A 10,749-nucleotide genomic window follows, 5' to 3' on the forward strand; every position below is an offset into this window, starting at 1 on the left:
TCTCGCGAGAGGGAGTGATGACTTGTCTCATGCTGTTTTTCCTTTGGAGTTTCCAAAATCCAATGAGTGTGTTTTTCCCCATCAAATGCTATCTCATGTGCAATTTCCATCAATAAGATATGGTCATTTGCTTTTCAAAAAAGAACTCGTTCCAAGGCATTTCTAATTGTATATGTCAGCAAATTCTTTTTAGATAGCGGAAAACATCAAACCTCTTCATAGAATAGGCACGAGTCCAAAATTATTACATCATGTATAATGTTAAAAACATATAATGGTCCATCATTATTGACTAATGCGTAAAATAAACGACCATACATGACTCTACGCATGGGGATGCTTTGACAAGCTCCTCGTTTCTGTCACCACACAGCCCAAAACGGAACAAATACATCCCTCTGAAAAGAATTTGCAAACAAAAAATTGTTTGCATTTCTTAAATTATAGTTTCATTATTTGTAAACCATATTGCCCAATGCAGAGAAGCAGCCCCTGTCAATGACATTAAATTATGATTTTAATTTTCGAGTTTAGACCAATCATTAAATAAATCAATGGTAGTTTGCGGTGGTGAAATCCCAAAAATAATATATAAATATAATACATGGCACAGCAATTTTGGTATAATGACATTTGAAAAACAGATGTTGGATGGTTTCTAGTTTGCTACAGAAGCAACAAGTTTCACTTCCTTTCAAATTTCTCTTATTATTATCTTTCGTTAAATTTCTCTCAAAATAAAGATTTTATGATACCATATGAAAATCTTTATTTTGAGAGAAATTTTCCTACGTCAAATTTCTTGTGTAACTTTAATTTTGTTATTACTGACTAGGTGCTAACACTTTGGTCAATTTTCTTGTGTAACTTTAATTTTGTTATTATTGACTAGGTGCTTTATACTAACACTTTGATCATATTACCCCTCCGATCATAAATAGTTGATACTTCGATCAAAATATAGTCGGGCTTTTAAAGCCTTGGATATCAGCCAAAATGTGGCCGAACTTCATCTGTAGCTTTTAAAAAGTTTAGTTTGGAAACACAAAAAATCCATGTGCATGCTTTTTTCTCCATCTGTACTTTCATTACTTATACTTACTAGATTATATCTATATTCTAATGAGAAAAAGTTAGGGTTTTTTTTATTCATGCCATTACAATTTTCGAAGTTTTGAGATATGCCACTACAATTCACCTATTTCGAAATTTACCATTACAATTCTCTCATTCTTTGAACCGTGCTATTTTATACGTCTTTGATGCTCTTGGACCCACTCGCAGACCTCCGTATTTTCGTATAGTCCACAATGCCCCTGTGCTGCCTCTCTTCTCTCCACTGGCTGACGTTTGGCCCCCACGCCATCTTCTTCCTCCCTCCCACGCCAGCAGCTCCACAACGCCGCCGTGGCCGCACGCCTCGCCGGCGCCCCTGCACGCCGCCCCCGCGCCTAATGCCGAGCGCCTGACCGCGCCACTCCTTCCTCCCTTCCCCTCATGCGCCTATTAAAGGCCAGCTCAATCCCCTACGCGAGCGCCAAGCTCGCCCCCCCGGCCACCATTGCCGCCGCCGAGCCCTGTGCACGCCGACGACCACCCTTCGGCTTCCCTATGCCCCCATCAACCGATAGCTAGCTCGCACCCAACCTCCTGAAGCTCATCCACCCAATCACCGCCGCTTCCCCTCGCCGGAGTGCCGTCGCCGCCGCACAGCACCGCCGCCGAGCCTCGGCCACCGCCAGCGACCCCCTTCCCAGCCACCCCAGCATCCACCGAAGCCACCGAAAGGTAGCGCTCGCCGCCCTGGTGCTCCCCAACCTGACCTCGCCGCTGGCCGACCCTTCCCCTCGCCGGATTTCGTCTCGTCCCCAACTAGCCAGTCAAGATGCTGCACGAGGCTGGGACTGCGTCCTGCACCTGCGGGCTGATCTACGGGACCTGTGGCTTCCGCTGCCTTCCCCTCTCCTGCCGCGCGTCCTACGACCTCGTCGTCCTCCTCGGCATCCTCTGCTCCGCCACCGCCGTCGCCGTGAGCCCTGCAGGCCGCGGGCGCTCGGGGGCGCGGGCCGCTACACTGCTGTCGCCGCGAGCCCTGCAGGCCACGGGCGCTCAGCCTCGCGGGCCGCCGCCGCATGACCCCGGCCGCCACGCCATCTTCGCGCAGAACGCGGACCCGTGCGGCGCCTCCACCTCCACCATGAGCAGCAGCAGGTCGCCGGGAAGGATTCCTGGGCGGGCGGGCGGGCACCGGAGGAGTCCTGTGCGGGCGGGCCACCAGCCCCGGTGTTGGAGGTAGAAGGAAGAAGCACCGGAGGTTGAAGGAGAAGCTGACGTGTGGGCCCCACACGTCAGTGAGTGAAGGAGAGAAGCACTAGGGGTATTTTGGACCATACTAAAATACACGGGTCTGCGAGTGGGTCCAAGAGCATCAAAAACGTATAAAATGGCACGGTTCAAAGAATGGGAGAATTGTAATGGCAAATTTCGAAATAGGTGAATTGTAATGGCATATCTCAAAACTTCGAAAATTGTAATGGCATGAATCCAAAAAAACCCAAAAAGTTAAAACTCAAAGACCATGGAATTGTCTTAAGTATTTTTTTTCGAAAAGATAAATATTTTTTTACTGGACGGAGTATCTCCTATAACTCCCGGAGTGTGTTTTTAGTGGCCAACTCCTAGTGCCGATGTCATGTGCTAAGGCAATAAGCACATACTATATCTTATATGAAACTATGAAAGAACCACACTTTTTGTAAGCATATGTCTCATCATCAGGCAACCTCCCATCGAGCTTTGGTTAAGAATTTTGTTCCACGATTGTTTTTATCAAATATTTTTGACACCTCGACAACTCCCACATCGCTGTCCATATATCTCCCATCCGACTTTTTGCCTGCTCATGCGGCTCCTCGGCTCGCAGACGCCGACGGTCAACGAAAGCAGCAAATCCAAGCCAGGAAGGACAGGAACCTTACGACAGCAACAGCAGTGTGCAGAACAGCATGATCTCTCAAGAAACATGATTATTATTACTTCCGTGGTGATGCCTCCCTCTCTCCTGGGAATTTACATGTACAACATGGTCAGTATGAATCCTACCAAAATTTCGCTTCTGATCAGGCTACCCTTTCATGGCAGATGGGAAGATAAATAAAGAATGATTATAAGTATATGGCACAATTTATAGCCTGTCTCTATAAACAGGAAAAAAAACTGATCAGTGATTTGGATCCCCCATCCTGCCAATATCCTCCAGCTTCACCAAGCTCCTTCGGAGAGGAAGATCAAGGAGGGGTAAAAACAATGCATATTCACAACAATGGCGCCTTTTGTGCTGCACCTCTTCTTTCACGAGATCATCTCGGATTGCTGCCTCAGAAAACTGGAAGCAAGAGCACGTCTGATTGAAGGTGCACCCGATGTGGATCAGAAGAAATATCAGGTTGTTATAGCTTCAGTCATGGTCATTGTCCCAGCGGCTTCTGCTTGTACCCAGACTTCTGCCTTTCGAGCAATTTCACCTTGTTCTTGAGCTTTTTGTCCAGCTTTTTTATATATTTTTCCTCCCTTTCCCGGTCAGCAATGCCAGACCAGAACACCTGGCCAGTTAATGGCCACAGCCATTGATCATTTCCAGGATGCATGCCGTCATCAGCTTCTTCTGCTAGATCCTCATCCATGCTCTTCAGAAGGTTGAAATCGAAGAACTTTACCCACATCTCAGTTCTTTCATCAAGTGGATGCTGCTCTCTGGTATCCCCAGTGACAGGGTCAAGGTAGACCATCTTCCTTCCACTGTGATATGCCCAAACATTTACAAGGACTTCCAAGATTCGACAATAGCAATGCCTTTTCTGAGGTAAAAAGGAGTATCAAATTCAGCTAAAATCTCAAAGTATATCGATAGTACTGCAAAAAAGATAAGGTCACCTCAGGTTCTGATGCTCCAAGCAAACACGAGGCTGGCTCAGTACGGTACACATTCAAACTATGAAGTGAATCGACAAACATTCTGCAAAACGCAACCTAAATCAAAATAATGAACACAAAGTGAATTGCCTCCGAAAAATGATAAGCAAAGTGGGAGAACTCATAAGTTACCTTGAGAACATGACGAATTTCAAAAATGATGGGGTGGGCATCAACCAGCTATGAAGAGTAGACCAACGATCACCATCATTGGGCATTGGTGGAAGGGCAGAGACATTCTCTGGCAGTCCATACATTGTCCTAAATGCATCTTCAAAAAGAGATCTGTGACAAGAAAATACTAAGATAATGCTCCAAGAACTCAAGATGGAATAATGGTCTACTGCAGTGCATATGAGTTACGGAAGTACAACAGAGAGTGGTTGATAAGGTCCAGAACATGAGTTTGACAGTGGTTGAGTGGTCCTTAAGCTAGTCCCTAAACACATAGTTTAAGGAAGATTGCAAAGTAAGAAAATAAAAAAGGAACATGCTCAGCACTTAAAAGGCACCTGCAATTGCCTGCATTTAGGGAATCACACATCGACCAAAAGTCAGAAGTCTGGTCAATATCCATTGGTGACCAGTAGTATACAACATCCCCATTATTCTCTCCAGTCGTAGTTTCCTCTAAGGTTTCTTCAGCACTTTCAGACAAGGATACCTGATAAGAGGAGATAAAAAGGAATTTATCTATATCCTTCTCAACCAAAAAGTACTTGATTGTTTATGCCAGGTTTAGCAGATCCAATACATGTGGGGAAATGTGAGATGTTTTCAACATATTTACTATCAATAGTATCAAAAATTCAGGTGATGCGCTATTCGACTACAGGATGAGTGGTACTGCTAATATATCCCATTTAGTATGCTCATTGTTATATTAAGTGCTAGCCTAAGAAATGGCTGACTGATCAAATTAATTATAGATCTACAGATCAACTTTTCGTATCAATAATCCTAATAGAGGTAAACTGAAACACCACATGTATTGAGATTTGAGCATGTGTAGCGATATGTTTTAGCACAAAGTAATTTAGATCTGATCATTATTACCATACACATATAACCAGAATCTAAGTTAAAAAAATTAGTTTCAATAGATGTATATTCCCAATCTAGATTTTTAAAAACCATCTCGAGTCTGATCATCCAAATCTTCCTTCACACTCAAAAATTACAGTGCAAATAACATCTTATTGCTATTCTGAGAGTAGTTTTGCTATATGTTCTGGTTTTGTGATGTGGACAGGTTTTAGCCAACATATGTACCATTGAAACCTTTCTACTAACTTGGCTGCGGTACGAATAGTTGATATGATCAGATGAGCATCAGAACACTAGATAGATTGTTTCAATTAAACTTGACAAAGATCCAGGAACTGTCAAGGATGCATGGCAAGATCACCGAAGTCAACACATGAGATGGAGCTTCAACAGCACCAAGCACAATTGGGTTAGGTTGTCATCACTGGTTGCATGCGTAACACACTGAACCTGTGATATGCATCAGTCCAAACACTGCGGAGGACACTGTCAAAGTAGGGAACGCTCAAAGGACAACCAGCTTGACCAGATTGGGGGGAAGCACCTCAGTATCAGAGCAGTTTGAGGAGAAGGGAGAGCACCATGAGCTTGCCTTGTGGAGCTGGATTCATGTCAACACGACGCTGAGTTCATAAACATGGTAAAGGGAGGTGAGTAGAGGGAGTCATAGACACAGTCAACTTGCTGATGGCAAGCTTCGCCATGGGAGGGCCTCATAGCAAATTCTCTGTTGAATGTTGATGTTATTAGAGGGAGCAAGAGATGGGAGCTGAGCTGATTTGCATGCTATCACAACTAGTTAAATGCACCTAAGAGACGATTCGGAAGGTGACTCGATGCTTGTGGTCGAGCCAGTTCAAAACCAGATTTCTTTTTTTATAAGAATTCAACACCAGAATACCAGATTGGACTGAGGTGGGCTCAGCATAGGGGTTACTCTCTGGTTTTGATTGTTCAGGTATGTCAAGAGATGGTTTGATAAGTCAGTGTGAACTTAGACAGTTTGGAAGAGTTCAAGGGTGTTATATGTACCATATTCATTCTTTATCTCAAGGAGTATAATTCTTAGAAAACTGACATAACCAATATGAACAAATCTTACATCTATGAGAAATTTGTACCTTTCTTCCAGAAGCCCGCCATGACTGGAAACCTATCCATGGCAACTTATGTACAGTATCAACTCTGTTTGCAATGGCAAACATGGCACCCAATTCACAAAGAAGATCACGATAGTATGGGTTGTCTAGAATTGAAAGCCTGGTAACAGCATCAACATCATCTGATCTCGGTCGCCTGCCTCCTTTCAACTTGAGACAAAATGCAAAATATGCATAAGCTTTGAACGAACATGTTTACCAACATACATGGAAACAGAGAATTTATATGCTGTGGAAGGTAACAATTGTAATAAATTCCATCTTTCCTATATATGTATAATAAATGTAAAAGCATTCCATCCGACACTAACTACCAATCATTTAATATATCAGTTCAAATAAAATTCATGCCGGATCAGGGTGATGGAAATTTACTGGAAATATCTATAAATAGAGGACACAAGTATATGTTCAACAATGCAGACAGACTGAACTGGGTACTCCAATGCTTCCCCAGTACAAAGTCTGAATATCTCAAACTTTATAGATAGTGGTAGAGATGATGAAAAATAAGTGATGGATAATATTATAGACCACCACATGGAAAGTGGAAAGTGATATGAATTTCCAGATAACACGTGCAGTTAAGTAAATCTAACAAGACTTACAAGTGTAACACCACGGTATAAAGATCCATGGTGTAAAAATGGCCATGCGCCCTCTCCATTATAAATCTCATATATACACACAGGTTGCCCAGTCCTTTCTAGTTCACCTTCGTCACGTTCATTTCCTTCCGGTTTTAGCCTTTCTGATTTTCGAGCATTTCTGTAGACTTCATCCCATGATAGCAAAGGTCTTTCCACCCTCTCATCAATCTACATTGTAAAAAAGAACATATTTGATTTCTTTTCCCAATTTAAAAAATTAGTCTCGATAGAGAAGATAGGAGAGGTCATGCCAAAACAAGGGGAAAAACTTGCCTCCTCCAGTTCTCTCCTTTCAATGTCTTCAAAGATTTCAATTTCACTTAACTCATTCCAATCAGATAATCTGGGGTAATCATATGAAGCAGTACCATTGGTATCAGAATAAGTTGTTTGGTTACTCTGAGGGAATTCTCGAAGAATATCAGCAGCCTTTGTGCTAGTATGGCTTTCACCTTCCAACAAATTATTTTCTAGTGCAGCTTTCATCTCAAAAGGATCCCATAACCATGTTCTTTCTCGAACTTTAGAAACAGAAGATGGTAGTTTTGCGTATGAAGGAAAATGAATAACACTTTCAAGAAGCTTAATATGAGCTGTAATACAATCATGTGCTAACATGTTCTTGGAAAGTAGCTTCCCTTCCAAAGCAACAGAATAGGCAGTATCCAAAAGTCTTTTTTCTCCTAAAATCTGTACGAAAGCTGAAGAAACTGTGCTTTGGTTGGCAGAATCGAAAAGGAAGCCATGGACACCATCAGTGACCTGGAACAACAACACATTTTTAAAAGTAATTTTAAAGATTTACAGGTGAACAACATATTATGAACTAGATGAAGTGGCATACATATTTTGTTATAGCAGTAAGATTTGGTGCAACAATTGGAATCTCAGAGGACATAGACCGCAATAACAGAGGAGGGAAACCAGGTTCTTGTCTTAAAGATCCATAGAGAACAACATCCACGAACATTAACAGGTTCCTAATATCGTGAGTCATGGAAAACTGCTTTATGGAGCCATCAGGTAAACCCATGTGTGAGGCAAGTTCCTGTACAACAAAAATAGGATGATATTAGCACATGGCTTTGTAAATACAAGAACAATGAATTACTCAACAGACACACCAGTTCCCATTCTAATATGTTTTGAGGGGAAAGGAACAGTAGATACAGAGTGAGACAAGGAGCACGAAAGGTTTCTTATGAATAGCAATTGTATTGAATATGAGAGCTCTAGGCCCCAACATATACATGTAAAGGAGCGAGTAAATATACACAACCCCTTATACAATGGGGAAAGTACAGAAAGGTACACATACATCTAACAAGGTTAACAGAAAGTAAATTACCAAAGTAATTAGCTAGAAGATGGATACTCATTAGCAATAAATAGCTAACCAAAAGCATGTCCAATTAAACATACAAGCTTGAAGGCTGAGAAATTCCGATATCTTCCTTTAGTGAAGTTCACAAATGCAATGCATAGTTACTCTAAATTCCAAGAAAAATGTGAAACGGAAAAGGAAAACTAAGAAGGCTTGGTTGACTCAACTGCCAGTTCTTTTGACTTAGATGTTGCCATGGGCACAACATGGTACAGATATTGGCTGGACAAACCAGCAAAACCAGATGAGATAAAGACAACCCACTACTGAGATAGTGATGGTATTCTAGGAATATTTTGATTGCAAGGCATTTCTCTCAAAGGTTACTGTATAACTTGTGGAAAATTCATTACCTGGAAAGCGGAGTTGTAGGCATCAGAGCCATTTCCACAGAAAAAAACAAACTGCACTCTAAGATTTTTAGTTTTTGCTATATCCAAAATATGTGGAGCTGACGCACGCATGACTGTAGCATAATCCCACGGTAAGTCGTCAAAAAACAAGTAGCTTCCAACAACCAAAATAACAACGTCATCTTCTTTAATCCCATGCTGCTTTCTTATAGTCTCTTCAGAATGTGATGAGCCAAATCTTTTAGCAGCCCAGATATCAACTGGAGATCCAGAAATCACCAAAAAGTTCCCAGAATCAAGGGGCGAGTATAACAACTGAAACCAGATATCTAAGGGTCAGACAGAAACTTCATTTCATCAATTATTCCGAAGTCTTAAGTTGTGGGTAGTACATACAGGAAGGTAGCTATCTGGAAACACAACGTAAGTGCATGCATGAAAATGAGCCCTCCAATCCTCAACGACATTTGAAATGGACTCATGTGACTCTGCATAACTTCTAAGATGTTGTCCAAGAGTGTCTTCGTGTATAAGCCATACCACTGGTATAAGTCGAAAAGGTTCCTGCATAAGACTGAATACAATATGAATTTGCTAAGTGCCAAACAAATAAGTGCTACAGAAAAAGTGAAATAAATTCCACGAATCTGAAATTACATAAACAAAATGACAGGTCATTTAATGGAAGAAATAATTTTTCAACAACAGGAGTACATCAGCTTTTTTTTTCTCCAATTGGAATGCTAATAGCTAACCATTTTTTATTACCAAAGTGTGTTTTTATTATATGCCAACCCTGAAACATAAGACATGCAGTAGTAGAATACTCACATTGAAACAATCCTTTTCCCTTCAAGAGAGCTTAATAACACAGCATTGTACCTACAAAATTAGGAAGAGATAATCTAAGTTTAATAGATTAATAAGACATGGCACAAGAATAGCAGTGGAAGTACTAGTGACTCACTTTGACCAATCAACATATTTCAAACTCCCGATGTTCACAATATTTACAAGGCAAATATTTTCCCAAATATCACGTGCTTTCCCATCCGTAAATGCTAAAACCTAAGTCATAGGAACACAGTGAGTAGCATGAGGTATGAAGTATTCTCAACATTGAAGAATCAAGAGTGATTACCAAACAGTTACATGTTGCAGCTCAAGTGCGCAACCCAATGGCATAATCACCAAACTACTAGACTTTTTGCAATCTACATGAAATGGTGCTGTATGGAAGCTCACCTCGACCTCATAACCCAGACCCACAAGACCTTTTGCAACAGTTGCAAGCATAAGGGATTGTGCATCTACGTTCAAATTTCCAACAGCCTGAAATAGCCGGAGCCAAGTTAAATCTCCATGAGACCATGACATGCAGTTCGGCATAAAAAACGAGTAAGCATCACTAGTTCTGACTAATAGAGAAACAGAAAAACACGCAAAACAATACTACACATGACGTGCATATCCAGGTAAGCATGTCTGTTCCTCCATCTAATACTAAACTCTGACCAGTACACATTTCATTAGTAAATCCAAGGAGAGCTCTACCAGACCATTAAAAAAAGGGTAGGCATTTCTCGGTGGAACCGAAATTCACAACTACAGCAGCGAGATGGTAGGTGCCGAGCGATTTTATCAGGGTTTTGGGAACGGCGCAGGTAAGTAGTGGAGCACTCACGAGGGCCACCCTGACGGGCGCGAGGCCGGCCCACCGCCGCCGCTCGGATCTCGCGGCCGCGAGCCGGCTCTCGCCGTCGAACGCGCGCAGCGCCACGCGCGAGGCCGAGAACCGCATCACCCCGCCGTCGCCTCCCTCCGGCGGCGGCGGTGGCTCCCCGCCCCCCTCCGCCGCCGCGTCGCCGTCGCCGTCGCCGATCGGGAGAAGCTGCCACACGACGAGCAGGGAGGCCGTGAAGAGCGCGACGAGGAGCGCGAAGAAGAGGTGGCTCGGCCGGCACGACAGCCCGGGGCGCCGCCGCCTCCGCGCGGCGGCGGAGGCAGAGGAGGAGGAGGAGGAGGACGCGGCCGAGGCGCCCGGGCCCGCGGTGGGGAGGTGGTGCGCGGCGTCGGCGTGCGCCACGCGCCGCCACATTGGAATGGAACACCCCCGCCGGCGGGGGCGGCCGCGATCGGAGTGGCAAAGGGTGAGGAGGGGTCAGTGGGGGGTGGGGAGCTGC

The 10,749-nt window shown here is 43.3% G+C and overlaps 1 pseudogene; it reads right to left on the bottom strand.

Annotated features, from left to right (window-relative positions):
- Positions 1-3,006: 3,006 nt before the first annotated feature.
- LOC120651792 lies at positions 3,007-10,749 on the bottom strand (annotated as a pseudogene).

Source organism: Panicum virgatum, chromosome 9K (assembly GCF_016808335.1).
Source record: "Panicum virgatum strain AP13 chromosome 9K, P.virgatum_v5, whole genome shotgun sequence".
Lineage (NCBI taxonomy): Eukaryota > Viridiplantae > Streptophyta > Magnoliopsida > Poales > Poaceae > Panicum > Panicum virgatum.